Here is a 19,866-nt window from a genome sequence, read left to right as displayed (position 1 = left end):
AAGATCCCACATGCCGCGGAGCGGCTGGGCCCGTGAGCCATGGCCGCTGAGCCTGCGCGTCCGGAGCCTGTGCCCTGCAATGGGAGAGGCCACCACAGTGAGAGGCCCACATACCGCAAAAAAAAAAAAAAAAAAAAAAAACAGTTCCTGAACTGGAACTGTGATGATGAGAACAAAAAAGTTCACAAAGCATTTCAGAGTTCATCAGTAAGACTTGGTTGGGTGAGAGATGAGGCAGGAAAGATCGAGAGATAGCACAGAATGGGATGGCATGGATTTAATCACTGAATGGAGGGTGGAGTTATTCATGGATACGGGAGAAGCAGAAAGGGGAGCAGGCATGGGAAAAGCTGATGATTTGGCGTTGAACACAGCACATGTGAGCTGTCTCTGGGACAAACGCATGGAGGTATCCAGTTGGTAGCTGGAAAAGATGGAAGAAATTCCCACCTGCTTGGAGTCGGGGAAGGGTTTGGAAAAAGCTCCAGAGATAGTGTTGACATTTGCATTAAGGCCACTAGGTGTTCACTAAACCAACAGATTGTTGGAAGAGGGGAAGAGAACAGCATTCCAGGGCTAAGACTAAGGATGGAAGAAGAATCGTCCGCTTTTGCTTCCACTATGGCTTTTCTCTGCGTAAAGAAAAAGAAAACCTAGCACAGAACCTGTATTTCACTCTCTGAGGCATTTTCAGATCAAATGTCCCTTACTGGTCTGCTGCTGGGCTGGCGGGGGCAGGGGTTTCTTGCTATGCCTGCAGATAATTTGTCTGCCTTGCAAATCTCTAGTCTGACGCAGTCAAGTCATTCCAGGACCAAAAAGGGACAATAATGATTATTCTTATGTGGTGCTGCAATTAACAGATTTTTCCTAAGTAAATGTCCACATGAGTTTCATTCAGTGGAACTGTAAACAGAAGCCCACAAGCACTGCCACCACTACAGCAGTTTACCAGTGAGAGGTACCAGGCCATGAGCAATGAAATATTTAAACTCCTTCAAGATTATATATATATATATATATACACACACACACATTTTTTTTTAACAAGTCTAAATGTATTTATAAAACCAGGTTTCATTTTCTCTGTTTTGCTTTCTCAAGCAGAGGTTTCTGGACCTAACAAATCCCACCCCCCAACCGCCAATCTTGTATGACCCCATCAAGCCAGGCATCTGTAATATAGGCTGTCTCCTATTTACTGCCTCATGGACACTAATGACTATCTATTTGCTTTAACTGTGAGTGGTAAAAGCCTGTCAAACTCAGGCACCCTGGCCGAAGACAGACAGAAGAGTCCCTATAGTTGCTCCTGCCCAAAACACTGACATCTCTAGATGCCAGGCAGGCAGGTGGCTGAGTATTTCTTGGGCACTTTCTACATGTTGGACATGGTGCTAAGCACTTTATCTGGGTTATCTCATTTAATCCTTGTGACAACCCCATCAGGTAGATCCTATGATTACCCCCATTTTACAGAGGAGGAAACTGAGACCTAGAGAATGCTATGGAAAGCCTATAAAGAGTAGGTGTCATATGAATAGAGTGTTACAGGATAACCAGCGACTAGCCAGGGGTTCAAAGAGAGGAAGGCCACCCAAGCAAACTGAACAACATGGATGAAGCCATGGAAATGAGGAAGACTACAGCTGGCCCTTGAACAATGAGAGTGTGAAATGTGCAGGTCCACTTATACCTGGATAGTTTTCCATAGTAAATGCTACAGTACTGCACAATCCATAGTTGGCTGAATCTGTGGATGTGACCGAACCACAGATAGAAGGGCTATCTATAAATTACAGGTGGATTAACCTGTTGTTCAAGGGTCAACTATACTGTGTGTCTGGGGAAAGGTACAGAACAGGACGGCTTAGGCACACGGTACTTAGGTAGAATTGCCTAAAAATAAATCTGGGAAGGTTAGCCAAGGCCAAATTGTGAAGGGACTCAAATTTCATTCTTAAGCGTTTGGGCCTCTGACTCCAGGGACTGGACAAGTAACAAAGGAGGAAAGTGAGCAGGTGTGAGACAATAAGGAGTGGTGAGGACGGTGGCAAACGGGAAGGTACACACCCTTCAGTATGTAAAAGTATTCAAATTCTTTTTTTTTTTTTTTGGTAAGTGCGAGCTGAATTTGGCTCTTAGAACATCAGCTTACAAACACTAATAGTGAGAAGCTGATAAGATGATTAACAAGGGAATCATGTGGTTGGATCTCTTATTTTAGAGAGCTCCTCTGGCAACAGTGTGGATGACAGGCTCTGTGGGACAAGACTGAGGGCAAGAAAACCACTGGGGAAGAAGATGCAGGAAAGCAGCAAGAGATGATGCCAGGTAGGGCCCGGGTGACGGCAGTGTGGGGACAAAGTAATGGATCTGAGAAGGAAACATTAAGGAGAAAGAAACTGGCAGGACTTGAAAGCAATCAGGATGTAGGGGCGGAACGGTATGGGGGTTTCAAATATAATACCCAGGTTTGTGGTACAGACCACAGGGCAAAGGTTTTTGTTAAACCCAGGGGGTAAGGGAGAAGAAGATAACGAGAGTTATTTTAGACAAGCTGATGGGCAAAGCTTTGACATTTCTGCTACCAAGCGAGGCCCACAGGGCTGATACGGGTCTTGGTCAAGACGCCTTGCTATCTGCATGGCTGAACAGCTGATGGGCCCACCCAAGATGTGCTCTTCAGCTACCGCAGAGGACAACCTCTGCTGTATTACACAGGGGTGACCAAAAGCTCCTGGAGGTCCTAAGACTGGTGCCTATCCCCATGCTGTGCCAGGACACCCACTGATGCATGAGGTCACCAGATACTAGGTGTGACGGTAAATTTTGTGGGGCCATGACTGGGCCATAGAGTGTCCAGATATTTGATCAAACATTACTCTGGGTGTGTCTGTGAGAGTGTTTCTGGATGTGATTAATATGGAATTTGGCAAACTGAGTAAAGCGGACTGTCCTCTTCTATGTGGGTGGGCCTCATCCAATCAGTTGAAGGCCTGAATAGAACAAAAAAGCTGACCCTCCACAAGTTATAGGAAACTCCTCCTGCATTACAGTTTGAGCTGGGATATCAGTCTTTTCTTGCTTTCAGACTGGGACTGAAACATTGGCTCTTCTTGGGACACGAGCCTGCTGGCTTTGGAACTGGAACTACACCAGCAGCTCTCTAGCTTGCTGTCTATAGATTTAGGGATTTCTCAGCCTCCATAATCATGGGAGCCAATCCCTTATAATAAATCTCTTTATTACACACACGCACGCACACACACCCTGTGGTGGTTCTGGTTTTCTGACTGATAAACCATATCAAAAAGGAGCAGGCCAGAACCCTGGCCGCTTGTCATCAGAGCTGGCTGGGCCAGCACGGGCTGCATGGAGAGTTACCTGAGTCTGAATGGGTCTAGTTCTCTCATGTAGGTTGGCCAGGAGAATATAAAACAAAGACAGGAGATGGGAGCTCCCCATTTACTGAGCACCTGTTGTATGCTAGTCACACTGCTGGGGGCTTTTCATAGATCATTTATTTAAGCCTCACAGCAGGCCTAAGAGCTGGGCTCAAATATCCTCACTTTGTAGACAGAGAAACAAGGCTCAGGGCTTTAGCCAGTTACACAGCTGGCCTAGATGCAAATATGATTCCATCTTACTAAAGAGCTGTGTCCTCAGCACCCTCTACACTGCCTCCCTAGCCAAGTGCCTCCTCTAGGGATGGAAGAACAGCCAGGAGTGGAGAGAGGATGAATTTGACCACAGCACGCAAACTCCAGCTTGCATAGTCTAGTCCCAAAGTCCACAGGCGCCAGCCCTTCAGGGGACGAGATTGGCCAGGTATGGGCTCATGGAGGGGTGCGGTTTGATGTGTGGGACATGCATCCCACCCAGGCACTAATGAGTCATGCCAGCCTGGGATTCCTGGGGGAACCTGCAGCTCTGGAAGGAGTTCAGCCCTGCCCTCTCTCTTTGTATCTCTGTGATCCAGGGGGTCCTGGCACCAGGATGTGGTGCCTCCTGTCCCAGAACTGGCTGGGTACCCATGGCACAGAGTCACCAGCTCTGGCTCCACTCTGTGCTGAGCAAATCAATCTAACTTATCCAGAAGGGGATTAAGCTGGGTGCTACAGATGCGGTCAGCAATCTCCTCTAACAGCTTTACCTGTTCTGACCAAACACCAACTGCACGTGTCTGCAAGCGAGTGTATGTATGAGAGACTGTTCATAGGTGTGTGCCTGTGTATGAGCGTGTATACCTGTGTAGCTCTCCTTGGTTTTCACACTCAGTATGGATTTTGCTACAGAAATATGCCTGCATCTTCCAGAAGGTCCTCTGAGTCCAGTCCCTGGCACTGCAGGACTCTTGGGCAGGGCAGCTGGGAGATGGCTCCAGTACCGCAGATCTACTTAAATCCCACATGAGCAGCTTTTCCTGGAGCCCAGGCCTTCCTCATTTGTCAGGAACTCCCCCCTCCTCCCGGGGGCAGACCCATTCACATGCAAAGCCCCTCACAGAAAGGCCAGGCCAGCAGAGAGGAACATCAGAGAGTTCAAGCTCGCTCTGCTCGCATGCAACACAGGCCAATAAATCGAAGACAAGGTGCTGAGGCAAGGGATACGACTTTATTTGGAAAGCCGGCAGACTGAGAAGACGGCAGACTAAAGTCTCAAAATAACCATCTTATCGGGGTTTGCATGCCAGTTTCTTTTATAGCACAGAGAGGGGGAGGAAACGAGGAAGTAAAGTAAAAAGGCCATACGTTTTGCAAATATCCCCTGGAATGGCCAGCCTCGGGGAGGGGATGTGTTAATTTCTTCTGTCTTGCAGCCATCGGCGGGTGGACAGGGTCTGGATGTTTCCCTGATCAAAGGCATTTTGGTATAACATTCAGGCAGGGGGCACGGTTCCCCGAGGCAGGCCATTATGTATAGACAGTATCCTTTTAGTGAACAAAAGCAATGGGAAGCAAAGGTTAAAGTAAAAGAAACAGATCCAACATGTAGTCAGATATGGCTCTTCCTTGTTACAGGAGAAGCCCGGAGAGGGCAAATTCCAGCCCTAAAATGGGCAGGGCCGGGAACTAGCTCCCTGCCACCTTAATATCTGGTCAGTAACTTAGGGCAATTTTTAAATGAAGTGGGCAAACGTCCTCCCTCCGCAGGTAACAGGAAGATAGACCCTTTCTCTCGGCTGCTGCTGCCGGGGCAGCCCTATTTCTGCCACCAGGAGATGCCTTCAAGGTGTGGACTCTCTCAGCAATATCAGGGCAATATTAACTGAGCCCAAAACCAAACAGCACTCTGAACAGACATACTCAATGTGCAAATGGGCAAGACAGGCCCATAAGCTATCCGGGGTGCCTTTTGCAGTTTACCCTTCTGGAAGCCAACCTGCTCAAAAAAATTGTGCTGCAGGCATCTTACTGAGGAAAAGGAGTGGCAGACCATTGACCATTTAGTTGTGGAGCTCTCACAGGCCGCACGGAGCTAGGATTTGAGACAGAGGTCCCGACCACGGTTCTCTGCTGCCCACCACCTGGACTAAATCACCTGTGGGGTCCTTCAGAGTTCACAACCCAAGGCCACACTGGTCAGTTGTGCCAGCCTGCAGAGAGCACACGCGCTCTTGTCAATCAACGCTGCAAACAACATTGCAATCAACATTGCATCACCCAACGCTGCTGGGTGCTGACTGGAAGCTCAGCCTGGGGCCGCCAACTCCCAGTTCCTGGGAAAGCCCTGATGAGATGAAGCAGTGTTGGAGGGGGCAGAGCTGGGGATGTGAAGCCAAGGGGCCGGAGCCTAGGAGTGCCTCTGGGGCCTCGAGGAGGTGAGGGCGTGGCCAAGTCACTCAAAGAGGATGGCACATGATGCCCGTGTCCACTCCGAGCTGGGCACGCTCTGAGGACGTGACTCCAGCCAGCTGCAGCCCTTGCCCGGGGCCATCACTGTACCTCTCACGCCTCCTGAACACAGGCACTGGGGCAGAAAGAGAAAACACTACACATAGATTTATCTCAAATATGTACAAACCCACTGCTGCCTTCAGCAAAGACTAGGGAGGCTGGAAGCCAATCGTGGTTTCTCATAAACAACTGAGGCATTACAGTGTATGGGCTTTGAGAAAATCCTGCAGAAAGCCCCATCCAGAGGCCTCTCAGAGCCCTTCCCAGCAACATGTGGGTGGGGCTTGGGAATCATCCAGCTGCACCATGCCTGCCCAGCCCCACTCCTGCCCGCTCGCCCCTCCTGCCTGCAGGAGGAAGCTCTGGCTGGCCTATGTGTGCCTGTGCAGGAGCATCCACCGTGCATATCCCTGCTGCTTACTCTCCATTTGCACCCTCTCAAGAGTCCACTCTTCGCTCTTCCCTGCCAGGCTCTGTTCCCTGGAAGGAGGCTCCTGCCTATAGCATCACCCAGCCTCCCTTGGTAGGGCTCAGCCAATGGGAGGCATGGCAGAAAATCGGAGCATAAGAGGAGAATGGTGGGGGGACACATCTCTGGCAGTATGCCATGTCCTTCTGTGACTATCACTCCTGCCAGGCTGCATCACTTCCAAGACTCAGGCTCTCTCCTACCTTGGTAACACTATTTCTTCCCTTGTTCCACCAGCCCTAGGTGTGGCAGAGCTTCCTCGCATTGTGAGTCTCTGGACACCGCACCATTCTTGACCTTTAATTCCGTCCTTACCTCTTCGTTATGGCCTCTCTATGTGAAACAATGGGGTAAGTCCTGATTTGTGCCAGTTCCCTTCTGATAGGTATGAATGTACATGTCTATATGATGCACGTGTGTGTGTGAGTGTGGGTACAGGCAGGCTATATACACGTTCAGCCCTGTGCGTGCATCCCGACACACGCACGTGACTCAGCTTTTCCCTGAACTTCCAAGGCTGACAGAAGGAAACCATCTGTGGGCGTCCATCTCTGTATCCAAGAATTCCCAGTACCTGCTCCCATCCTGATGCCGTTTTGAAATGTTTAGTCTAGGTCTCTGCCTGACCCTACTCGATGGTAAACTCCTTGAGCGCAAGGAAAGAAGGGGGGAGTGGCAGACAGCAGGAAGGAGGAAGGGAGACGAAAGGAGAGAGGAGCAGAAGAAAAAGCTGACTATCATTCATTGAATACCTGCTATGGAGCCATTTCTCTATTCTAAAGACCATGTAGATAATCAGTCTCGTTTTACAAGTGGGAAGCCCGGGCTCAAAGGTCAGGGGAACAATTCAAAAACCACACAGCTAACGAGCAGTGGAGAATCATTCAACCGTAGGTGAGTGCAGGCCCTGCCCCATCCCAGGCCACCGTGCTGTTTTGTTGCCCCCCCTACCAGGACCATAGTTACAGCCAAATAGTAGGTGCTCAATCGATGCTTGTAAAACTGAACTGAATCTGAGAAGGAAATCCAATGGCATGCTTAAGTCCAAAGAGAAAGCTCACAGTCCTGGAGAGGGCCAAACTGCTCAAGGCCTGAGCTCAGGTCGTCTTGAACAACACACAGATGGTGTCGGTGGCTGCAGTCCTACAGAAAACACCAGGGCTTCCCCGGAGCTGCTTCGGGGCCGGTCCTTAGTCAAAGCCAGGGTGTTGGTAAGTTGCCAGACAAGGGCTTTCTGATGGTCAGATACATGGTAGAGAATCAGAGCATCAGGAGAATTGAGCTGCTAACACATCCTTCAGCCTACTCCCGAGCAAGGCTGGGGTGGGAACTCAACGGCAGATAATTTGCAGACAGTCTATGTCACTGATAGAAACTGAAATGCCAGGTGACTAAGTAGACAGCAATGAGGATGCTTAATAATTATAATAATAATGATAACTAGACATCCTCTGAAGGTCAGATGGCTCAAAGTTTGGGATCTGTTCAGGAGCCAAAGTGGGGCCTGGGCACACCTGCTCCATCATAGTGACCAGATGTCATCCTGGTCCCTTGTCTACCCCTGCTACTCCCCAGCCATTAGTTAATTTCTAGGCCCCTAAAAATCGTGCGGTTGTCTGGCCTCAGAAGTACCCGCCTATCTTGCCAAAACTAGCAAGAGCTGCTGCTAAGCTGCCCGCAGGAAGACGCTCCATCTTCACAGCAACCCTGAAGTGTGATATATAGTGAATAGAGGAAAAACTGAGGCTAGGCCAATTTGCCAGCAGTCACGCAGCTGGTAAGTGATGGAATGGGATTCGAACCCAAGTCTGCCCTGTTCCAAATCCTGCCATCTCTGCCACACCCAATGATGCCAATGCCCTCCAATCCCATTCAAATGCCACAGTGCTTCTTAGACCCAAAGTAGAAGCGTGTAGGTCTCCCTAAGGAGCCACTGGGAGCGAGGTGACAGTGGCTCAGAGACAGACATGAAACATCCCCAGATCGGCAGAGCCGGCCCCCACGGCACTGAGTCAGGGCTCACTGTGGGCAGCCTGATCTCTCCACGATGCCGGCTCTCCACAGCGGCTATTTATAAACCTCATTTGTACAAACAGGACAGCGTCTTCTGGCTTTTTCCCTGCACTTTAAATAACCAAGTTATGGATGACGGAAACAGAATGGAAATGTTATCCAAGCCCAGGTTTGCCCGGGCGCACGTCTCTATATCCGATAGCTTCTCCTGCTGCCACTTCTAATAGACTCCTCTCCTCTCTGCCTCATTATCTCCTGCTCTCCTTTGTGCTCCTAAACAAAGGCAAGATGGGCACACAGCCAGGGCTTGCTTACCCCCGACCTGGCAGAGGGAGCAGCCATGCTCCCAGGCCCCTCAGGAAATGATAGTACAAAGACCTAACATGGATTGAGCCCTTCCTTACTAGGTGCCAGCACCGTACGTTGTCTCATTCAATCCTCACCATTCCCCATGCTATGACCCCTATTGTACAGATAAGGAAACAGGCTTAGAGAGGCCAAGCAGCTTGCCCAAGGTCACACAGCTGGAAAGTGATGAAGCCAAGACTCAAACTGGGGCAACCTGACCCTGGCATCCAGGCCTCTGACTATAGCCCGTTGGTTCAGGCCCCTGGCCACAGCTAGTCAGCCCTAACAAACTCCAGTGGTGATCCCTAACACCAAGGTAATGGCTCCCAAGGGAGGCCAATATTCAAAGAGGCAGAGGATGACCATGGGATCTCCCAGGGCCCTCTGCAAGCCAAATCTGGAGGCACTGAGCCCATGGCAGGTGTAATATGAAAGGAGAGCTCTGACCAGCCATTTGGTTTCACCCTTACCCTTAGCAATGGTTTTCAATCATTCAGTCAGTCATTCAACAAACATTTGCGGAATATCTACTCCATGCCAGACCCGGTGCTGGGTGCTGCTCATGCAAAGGTAAAGATGACACAGTGTTGTCCTCAAGATGCTCAGCCAGTCAGGAAGACAGGTGAGAACACAGTGGCCGAGTCAAAGGCACCCACACGCCCAATGAGGTGCAGAACTATCCCTGCCCAAGACGTGCGGTTGCCACCCTACTGCCGTTCCGCATGACTTGAAAACTTCCATCTTTTCCCCAATCCATCTTCTTTTCCCCTGGCATTTCCCTTGTTTTAATTAGTAGACAAATAGGACCTGTGCAATCCTTGCCGGCTTCTTGATGAGTTCTCCATGCTGTGCTTACAAATGCAACTGTAGACAAATTGCTCCTGCCACCTGTCCAGGGAGATATGCTGGTGGCCTTTAAATGTTTGATTCTGTTGATGCCCCTTATGCAGCAGGGTCACATAAGGAGTCTGCCCGAATCTTCTTCAGTGTGGGAGGAAAACAGCTCAATGCAGTGGAGACAACATGGGGTGGGGAGCCAGCAGGCCTGGTTCGGGTCCTGGCTTTGCCATTGTCTTCTGAGTGACCCCAGGCAAGGCTGTTAACTTCTCTGAACCTCCATTTCCTTATCTTTAAGTAGAGGAGATTGGATGAGGCACTCCACCAGGTCCCTTCCAAAGTCCCAGGGAGCATCACTGTGGCTCTCAGCCCACAGCCTGGTGCTTTCTATATAACACAAAAGAATGTGTGAAGAATTCTGTTGGTGAGGCAGACCCTGGCCCCACCAGCTGGAGACTTGGGCACTCTGGTGCCTGGATAAAAGCATGAGATTCTGAGCGGGCAGACCTGGGCACTCCTGGTTCTGCCACAGAGCAGCTCTGAAACACTGGGCGAGTCAGTGAACTTAAAGGAGCCTCAGTTTACTCATCGGTAATATGATGACAACAATACTTTCTTCGTTGGGTTGATGTGAAAATTCGTTTGAAATAATGTGATTGTTGGCATATGGCAAAGCTCTGGGTGCAGTCTCCTGAGTCATTTTTTTCTGTGTTGCCTCTGTTGTCCTACAGGGCCAAGTTCCGATGTCCTAGGGCTGACCCCTTGTTCCCCTGGGCTCCAATTTCCAGGGCTGGGCCCTGAGCCGGTGCCACTCCTCAGGGAGCACGCCCCTGCTCTGCCCCAGCCGGATGGCTAGGCCCAGCTGCCATTGGCCGGACCTTCTGAGCTCCCACAGAAGGTCCTGCTAGGTCCGCCTGACCAACTGGTATGCAGTAACTTCCTCCTTGGAAGTGCAGGTACTGCCTACTGGCAGATGTGTTCCAGACCTCTTCTGCCACCTCGGTGACCCAGGCCCACCCAACCTGACCCGTGAGTGCATTTCCTGCCTGGCCCACTACTTCACTCTGTTTCTACCCTGGGGACCATGTACCATGCTGGGCTCTGCCCTGCTCCCTGCTCACTCAGAAACATGCGTTTCTGCCCATTCCCTCACTTCCTGCAACTGCTTCTGGAGTGCCCACAAGAGTCACATGAAATCACCAGGAGGCCCTTTACCATGTGGAGAGTAGTCCCTCCCCAAGGAGCTCCAAGCCCCTCACCCACATCCTGTCCAAACACATACACAGTAACTCATGGGTTGGTCCAAGCAAGCTAGTCTTTTAATCTCCATTCCCTCTCCAACTATTCTGGACTATTCTTTGAAGGAGTCTGTACAGGGAAAGACCTGAATTATCAAGACCTTGGGCTAGCCTGGGCCCATGGAAAAGACCACCCAGCAAAAAGAATAAGAAAAGGTTTCATTCATGGAGTCCCAGGCACTTTATATATATTACCTTGTTGAACTTGACCCAACAACTCAGTGACACAGGTACTGCTCTCACCTTTATTTTACCAAAGACAATCAGACCGGTTAGCAAAGTTCCCAAGATCATAACACTACTAGGTGCCAGGCCAGGCTGTCCAGCCGGGTCTGCCCCAAGGCCCAGTGCTAAGCCACGTTGCTGTCCCACCGCCCAAGGGAGGCAAGGCAGGCTAACCTGGCAGGGCGGGGAGAAGAGGAAGGGGTACAGAGCTTCCCTTCCTTTGTCTTCCATCATCGCTCAAGACCTGATTGGACACGGCTGTTCTGGTCTCTGCTAATTCCTGCCTCCCCTACATCAGGTTCTTTCTCTATAGCTCTTCTGTCGAGAAAACCAGACCTTCAGCAACTCGAAACCTTGGAAAGAAAGATTGAGACAAAGGGAAAAGTCCCCCGGTGTCTACATGCCACTTAGATAGATCACAGCTAGAGAGATTCTCCGAAGACAAGGCTTTACAGAGTTTGCTAATGGGGTTCAGCAAAACGATGTTTTGCTTCATACATGGTGGTCACACACAGGGCTTCTTTCACCACCACTGTGGCTTGTTCAATTCCTTCAAGGCAGAACTGTGTGTCAGGAAAGAACAGGGCTTGGCTAAAGCCAGTCAGCATCATTACCTAAACTTCTGTACTTTCCTGGAATGCATGCGATGCCCACGCTCCCTGGATCTCCCAGGTCGTCTCATGCAGTTACATTTCACTCTCTACAGTGAAGGCTCGCTATGGGTCAGGCATTGTTGTAAGTGCTTCATCAATATTAACTCAGCCAATCCTTCTAACGACTCTGGGGGATAGGTGCTACTATTAGTCATATTCCAAAAATAAGGAAACTGAGGACAGGGAAGTTGTATAACTTGCCCAAGGTCACACAGCTAGTAAGGGGCAGAGCTGTGATTCAAACCCAGACAGTCCAGTGCCACAGTCTGTATGTTTAACCACTGTGCTACCCCAGTCTGCATTTGCTAGGGATCGTTCCATATACAAACACAGGCAGATATATCATTATACATTTATAACACGTTTAAAATGGATTGCCAAGTCAGAAAAAAAAAAATCCCTTCTCTAACCATGTTTCTTAGGAGAGAGTTTAGAAATTGTGGTCACCCAGAGACAGGTGATCACGTTTTTAAGGGGAAAACATTTTGTAGGTCTGCATGGTGTCTAGACAGAAAGCTGAGGAGAAAGGATTTGTCCATGTGTATCTCCAGGGCTGCCCAGGGAAGAGTAGCATGATTTGAGGTGACAGCTCCAGCCCAGCCGTGGAGGAGAGCCAGCCACGAGGCTGGCCAGGGCTGGAAAAAAGAGCTTTTAAAGCAATGCTGCCCAAAATCTAGTCCTTGGACTTCCTGCAACAGGGTCACCTGAGGATTTTGTTACAAACACAGATTCAAAACCTTACCCCAGACCCATGAATGGGAATCTCTGGGGAGCGAGGGAGGAAGGAATGGGAGGGGTTATAACCCCCAACCCTGAATCTATAACAAGACCCCCGGGGGTTCTGATGACAGGGAAGTTTGGAATCCTGTGCTGTAAAACCTGACGTCTCTATTTGCCGTAAGTGTCTGTGCCCCAAGCACTCGGCCACCAGAGTGAACCATGCCCTACAGCCCAGCCCCAGATACACGGCGGAGTACGATCTGGTACTGATATAATATATTAACATCAGTCGTGAGCGCTACTGATTATTAGCATTTACTGCGTGCCAGACACTGCTAGCGCTTTCCCAAGCCTATCTGTGCGCATTCTCATCACAGCCTTGTGCTGTAGTTGTGGCCAACCTTGATTTGCTGCTGATGAAATTAAGGCCTAGAGAGTCTGGGTGACTAGCTCAGGGCTACACAGAAAGCAAGCGGCGGAGATGGAATTCAAACCCGTTCTGTCACTTTGACCGTTCTGGCTCTGAGCACAAGGTCAGTGCTGCAAGCAGGCCACCCTCTGCCATCATCCCCAGCGCCACACTGGGGTTGGGAAGGCCACCGGGTGAGGAAGCTGCTCTTCCAGATGCACATCCATTTCAGCCGATCCCCCAGGGGCATCTGTCCTCCTATTCTGACACCAGCCAACGTGCTGGGCCAATACCAGCTCCATTAGGCCCGAGTCTGCAGGATGGGAGAGGCCAGGGTGTCATCACCTGAGGCAAACACTTTGATGCTGGAAAAAACAAGCCTGAGGCCTCAGAGCCTGAGGGGCTCCTCTGGGGACCTCATACAGCTGGCCTTCTGCTGATGGAATGGCGTCCACTGACCTGAGGGGGAATCCTCACTTCCAAGATGTGTGCCTCAGGAAGGCTGCTCACCCTTTCCGCAAATCTGTAAATGGTAACAATGACCACGGCCTCACTGGGTGTCCGGGAGGATTACAGTTGACCATATGGAAAAGGTGCCTTCCCGGCCCCCGGAATACACACTGTAGGTGCTCAGACCTCCCCCGCTTTCTCCTCCTGTTGCCTTCTTTAATTTCTTGGTATCATCCCCATCTGGACAGCGCTGCCAGATCTCCTACCCCAGCCCTCAGGACAGAAATTCCAAGAACCTGGGGGCTCCTTTGCTGGCAGGGGTACCCCACATCCGCCCACCCTCCCACCGTCAGAGCTCTGGAGGCCCTCAGCCTTCCTGTTTACTCAGCCCAGGATGTAGGCTTCCCAGCGGCAGGGCCGTAACTGTCTTGCTCTGTGCTCTTTCCCTGGGCTGAGAGAGTGCCCGGCAGGTAGTAGGTGCTCAGCTCATGCTGAATGAATGAATTCAATCATCTGACAAAAGGGAACTGTGCATTGGCTCTGCATGGGGCCCAGTGCTGATAACAAATCCATCTGGAGCTTGCGCTTCTGCCCTCACATCTGACACCCAGGCTCCCTCTCAAGGGCTCCAGACTGATGGAAGGCGCCTTCCTACCCACCGTGCTCCTCTTGCCTCGAAGTGCGGCTAAGTCAGCAGAGAAGCCTCACTCTTCTTCTCCCTTCACTTTTGTCCTGGGGACAAACCTCCCCGAGAGAGATGCTCAGACCATGGCCTCCTGGAACTTGCCGTGTAGGCCCAGAGTTGGAGCTAAACCCAGAGGCCTCTCCTGACAAGGAAGCAAGTAGCCGTCTCTTGGTCTGGCCACCCCTCCAGAGAGCTGTCCTGACACATTCTTACTGCTCACATCCTCCTGCAGGAAAATCCACTTTCAACACAGGAAGAGACACAGGCCTGAGCCAGAGAAGCCTCACGCTCACCTCTCAGAAGGCCCCAGGAGGACCCAGCTCCAACAGTGGAAACACCACGCAGTCGTGAGGTTGGATTGCTAGGAGCACAGAGGGAAGCGGTCCACAGGGAAGCCTGAGAAGGGTTCCAGGGCCCCTGGCTCCCCACCAATGAACTAATGGATCCATCTCAACTACTTCAGTTTATTTACTGATCATTAAAGACTCTCCTCAAAAGTTGGAAGAAAAAAAAAAATGTCATGAAGAACCTAGGGGTAAGACAGGAATAAAGACACAGACCTACTAGAGAACGGACTTGAGGATATGGGGAGGGGGAAGGGTGAGATGTGACAAAGCGAGAGAGAGGCATGGACATATATACACTACCAAACGTAAGGTAGATAGCTAGTGGGAAGCAGCCGCATAGCACAGGGAGATCAGCTCGGTGCTTTGTGACCGCCTGGAGGGGTGGGATAGGGAGGGTGGGAGGGAGACGCAAGAGGGAAGAGATATGGGAACATATGTATATGTATAACTGATTCACTTTGTTATAAAGCAGAAACTAACACACCATTGTAAAGCAATTATACCCCAATAAAGATGTTAAAAAAAAAAAAAGCTGGAAGAAGAAAAATTTCACGCCAAGCTGGTGGGTAATCCCCATGTTGGCGTGACGTGCTAGCTCGGAAGTATTTTCTGCTGCTGTCGTTGTTCGTCCGCTAAACTGCATTGTTGCTGGGTCCCAGAACACGGGCATAGGCAAGAACGGGGATCTGCCCTGGCCCTGGCTCAGGAAAGCCTACAGGTATTTCCAGAGAATGACCACAACCTCTTCAGTAGAAGGTAAACAGAATTTGGTGATTACGGGCAGGAAACCTGTTCTCCATTCCAGAGAAGAATGGACCTTTAAAGGACACAATTAATATAGTTCTCAGTAGAGAACTCAAGGAACCTCCACAGGGAGCTCATTTTCTTGCCAGAAGTCTGGATGATGCCTTAAAACTTATTGAGCAACCAGAATTAACAAATCAAGTGGACATGGTTTGGATAGTGGGACGCAGTTCTGTTTATAAGGAAGCCATGAGCAGGCCAGGCCATCTTAGACTATTGGTGACAAGGATCATGCAGGAATTTGAAAGTGACACACTTTTTCCAGAAATTGATTTGGAAAAATACAAACTTCTCCCAGATATCCAGGTGTTCCTTCTGATGTCCAGGAGGAGAAAGGCATTAAGTACAGATTTGAAGTATATGAAAAGAACAATTAATGTGAAAGTGTCTTCTGATCTATTTCAAGCCTCCTCCTGCCCCCCCCCAAAATTATGTATTTTTTGTTGTAGAGACATTTGTTGACTTTAGATCTATGGATAATTATTTCTAAGCAAAGCACTTTTACTCCTCATTAATCTTAACTAGACTGTATCAGATACCATTTGTGAAACATTTCTTTGCTGTAACTGCCTGAATGCCCATCAGGAGTCAAGAATAGGTGACCAGCACCTGCCAAGGGTAGAACATCTACCAAGACAGCCCGAAGTGGGAGAGTCCCCTGGTAGCATGAGCTGAAATCAGAGCCTATAGAGCTAGGAGCTAGGCAGATGGGTCCAAAGGTCAGAAATGGATTACAAACAGAAGAGCTAGCATTCAGTTATTAAAATTAGATCAAAACAGGGACTGTGAATTACTTTATATCACACTCCTTAAAAAAATTCTGTTCACTCAGACCAGGAGTCAATAAGTTGAAAACTCCAGGATATTCCACAGGGGTAGTAAAGAGACAGGTACGAGACTACCTTTTCCGCTGTTAAAGGAGAAGGTCTAAGACCTTACAAAACTGTTTCTGATCTTCAATGAGATTGCATGGAATGTTACAATGATAGAACAAGAACTGGCTGCTCTTTACAAAAAAGAATAATCTAATATCAAGCATAATGGCTAAAATGAAAACTTCAAAGAGGTAATAAATTGAGAATGAATACTGCTAGAAACCAACATTAGTAAGTTAGAAACTAAACTTCACAGAATTAAAAAATGAAAATTAAAACATGTTTTACCCATCACGTTAGCGAAGATTTAGATTAAGTACCCAAAAAAAAGAAAAATAGCATTTTCTGCCTTATAAATTGGTACAACTTTTTAGAGTGTAAGTTAGCAATATCAATTAAAATTCAAAATATTCTGGGTTTGGACCCAGAACTTCCACTTCTAGAAATTAATCCTGAACAAAGAAATGGACCCAAGAGTACTTGTTGCAACTTTTTTTTTCAAACTTGGGAACAGCCCAAATGTTGATTAATAAGAAATACCAACCAATATGTCTATAAAATGTAACATTTGCAGCAGCTAAAAAGAATGAAGTACTGACAGAAAAATGCCCCAAACTGCTAAGTAAAAGAAGCAAATTGTGTATAATACTTAAAATGTTTAATAAATGTTCATGTATGGGGAAAAGCATGCAGCAAACTGTTAAAAAAAAGAAAAGAAAAGCCGGAAGAAAAGCTATGTCTGGATCTTAGGGAGCAAAACAGAACAGAACAAAACCAGAGCACCAAAGTGTTATTAGCAGGTCCTGCCAAAAGAGGGGCTGGAAATAAAGAAGACAGCGTCTCAGGCTACCAAGGAAGTCGATGGTGGACCGGAATTTTCTTTACACAAACATGATGTATGGCTTTGGGACACAGCACCTGGCAGAGACAAGGGGCACCTCTATTCCCAGTACCAACCCCAGGGAGGGTAGAAGAGGGCACTGGGCCAGGGACCAGAAAGCCATGGTGGCACTGCAGCCCAGCCCTTCCCAAGCTGGTCAACCTAGGAGGAGGGGCTTAACCTCTCTGGGTCTCTGCTTCCTTCTCTGAAAACTGAAGGAGTTGGACTAGATTATCCTAAACACATTTTGTGGTGCCATAAACTCTTTTGCACTTCCACGTCAACATTTTAGACAGAGATAGTCAGTTCTGTCATCTTCTCCAGCGCTGAGACGGTGTCCTTGTAACTTTGGCAAAGGGCCCTGGAAGGTGCATGATAATTGTTTCTCTGCCTCGTTGCTATGGAAACTTGCAACTCTTGCATCCCTGGTGCTAGGACAATAGCCTGCCTGGAACTCCTGGGTGGTTTAGGTTTGTTTTGTCCACATGCATTGTAGGCGCACTGAAGTTTTCCCAGAGCTGAAGGTGGTGGCTTGCTGATATGAGTCACTGACGTTCCCCCTTTGATTACGAAGTTTCACTAGAAAGCTTGGGATCATGACAAGCGCGTTAGCAGCGCTGATGCTGCACCGAGGGGCTCCCACAATTAGCGCACCCCTAGGCCCTGGAAACTGATTCCTGATCTGCCTTCTGCAGGTTCCCCTTGGCTTGCTCTGAGACTTTGGGGTGACCCTTCATTACTTTCCTGCCACCTCTAATGAGACACACGCTTCAAAAAGTTGCCCTCAACAAGCACTGAAAGATACAGCAGCACCTCTGTGTGACTCCCTCTGGTCATGAAAACACATCAACTCAGCAGACACGTGTGTCAGAAAGCAGGTCTTCTAGTGCCCAAACAGAAAAGTGTAGTCGGCAGAAAGGCTGCTGATGGCGGTGTTGTATACTCAAATTCTGTTTTGTCAGAGAGGGAAAACGGGTTAGAAAAATCCTCCCCGTCTATAGTAACCCTATAAAATGCATCAGATTTGCTCCAAGGTTTGTGCAATGTTACAACTCTCTTTTCAACAGTGGTAGTGAATTTGGAAACCAGAAATGTGATCGTTGAGGCATGCCGCCTGGCTCCTGATGAAACAGAGCAAGCAACAGGCTTCCTGGCTTGCCCACATCCAGTCCTGAGACCACAGCGTTCCCCACTGGCTGAGATTAATGGGGTGACACTGCGGCTGCCAACATTTCTCACGGTCACACTCTGCACCTATAAGCTCTTTCACCCTCCCTCCCCAAACAGGGCAACCTGCCACCGCCTGAACAATTGCCTGCATTTCCACGCATGCTTCACACGCAGAATCAACCCCAACTCCTCTCTCTCACCTTCCCATAGCTGGTTGGTCACCAAGTCTTCCTCAAACTCCACCTCTATTTCCTCCACTACTGTGCTAGTTCCCACCCACGGCCTTTCTCACCTGCACTCATCCAGTCATCTCCCAGTTGGACTCCTTGCCTTCAGCCTTACCCTCTCCAAGCCATCCTCCACCAGCGTGGTCTTTCTAAACCACAGATCTCATCATGCCACGCTATTTACTGTTCTTCCGTGGCTCTCCAAGGCTTGCACCATCAAGTCGTAATCCATTAGCCCGACATATAAGGCCCTTCCAGCACTGGCCCCCGCCCCAGGCCACCACTGTGGGAACAGTTCTTCATCTAGCCCAACCCCCCTCCTCTTAAAACCTTCCCTCACCCTCTCTACCCTACCGGATAGAACAAGTCATAGCCACCTCTGTGCTACCATAGCAACCTGGGCTTCCTCCCCTTAGCGCTCCTAGTTCCACGACATCTGCATGTTTCTTTAGATATCTGTCTCACCTCCAGACCATGAGCTCTTTGTGGGCAGGGACCCCAACTTAGTCATTCTTGCAAAGAGCACGGTGCTGGCACACACTTAACCATTTTTCAATGAATGAATGAATAAAAAATACATGAATGAAGAACCTGCCATATGCTACTTGCTTTTCACATGCAAGTATAACTTTTCACATGTAGAATAACTCTTGCCACACCCTAGTTACAGAAAGCAAACAAGCCAAGCTCAAAGAGGAAGAACCTGGCTATCGAGAAGAGAATGTGAAGAGGTGAAGAGTTAAGCTGCTTGGGTTCAAATCCTACCTCTACCATTTTCTAGCTCTGTGACTTCAGTCAACTTTCTTCACTTCTCTGAGCATCTGGAGGAAGAGTAAATAATCTGACCTTCCTCATAGGTTGTTGTAAGCATTAAATGTTACATAAAGTATGTGGGAAGGGTCTGGTGCAAGGCAAGTGCTCAATCAATGTTAGTTACTATTATTAGGGAGGCACCGGCTTCCCAGGTATTTCTGCCATTTAGAGAACAATGAGCTCTGCCCGAATGGCTGCCGTGTCTTAGATGTTTCTAGAGCCTCCATTTCAGGAAGTTGTTGAGTTAATTCCAGCCTTGCTGATCTGTGACAAGTGTGGGTCCTCAGGCGCAGAACCCAAGGAAGGGTCTCAGGGAAAATGGCATCTCTGGCATAGGTGTCCACCATCGGAGCTTCATCCCCTCTCCTAATTGGGCCACCTCAGGCCCCAGTCCTGTGCCCATTCCCCTGGCTGGCTGAAATGACAGGGGCTTGGTGCAGGGTAAAGGGGGCTCAGTGGGGACTCTGGGAACCCTGCAGTCAGGAGATTGTCATGCCTTCAATATCTGGGTGGGGATGTCCCTTCTCTGCTACGGTCTTAGTCTGTTCAAGCTGCCAGATCAAAATACCTGTGTGGCTTAGAAACAACAGAAAGTTATTTCTGACAGTTATGGAGACAGGAATTCCAAGATCAAGATGCCAGCATGGCTGTGTTTTGGTGAGGGCCCTCTTCCTGGTTCATAGCCAGCACCTTCTCTCTGCATCCACACAGATGGAAGGGGCTGGGGATCTCTCTGGAGCCTC

At 49.1% G+C, this 19,866-nt stretch overlaps 1 protein-coding gene and 1 pseudogene across 1 annotated transcript in view; one reads left to right on the top strand and one right to left on the bottom strand.

Moving 5' to 3' along the window:
• Positions 1-15,535, top strand: part of LOC111165226 (dihydrofolate reductase-like) — a 62,222-nt pseudogene extending 46,687 nt beyond the window's left edge.
• GALNT18 (polypeptide N-acetylgalactosaminyltransferase 18) overlaps positions 1-19,866 on the bottom strand; it is a 353,583-nt gene that overhangs the window by 264,028 nt on the left and 69,689 nt on the right. The gene's annotated exons all lie outside the window — the stretch shown is intronic.

This window comes from Delphinapterus leucas, chromosome 7, assembly GCF_059928025.1.
Source record: "Delphinapterus leucas isolate spDelLeu-1000000601 "Yukka" chromosome 7, BTC_Dleu_Yukka2, whole genome shotgun sequence".
Classification (NCBI taxonomy): domain Eukaryota; kingdom Metazoa; phylum Chordata; class Mammalia; order Artiodactyla; family Monodontidae; genus Delphinapterus; species Delphinapterus leucas.
This window is presented reverse-complemented; position numbering and strand designations above follow the sequence as displayed.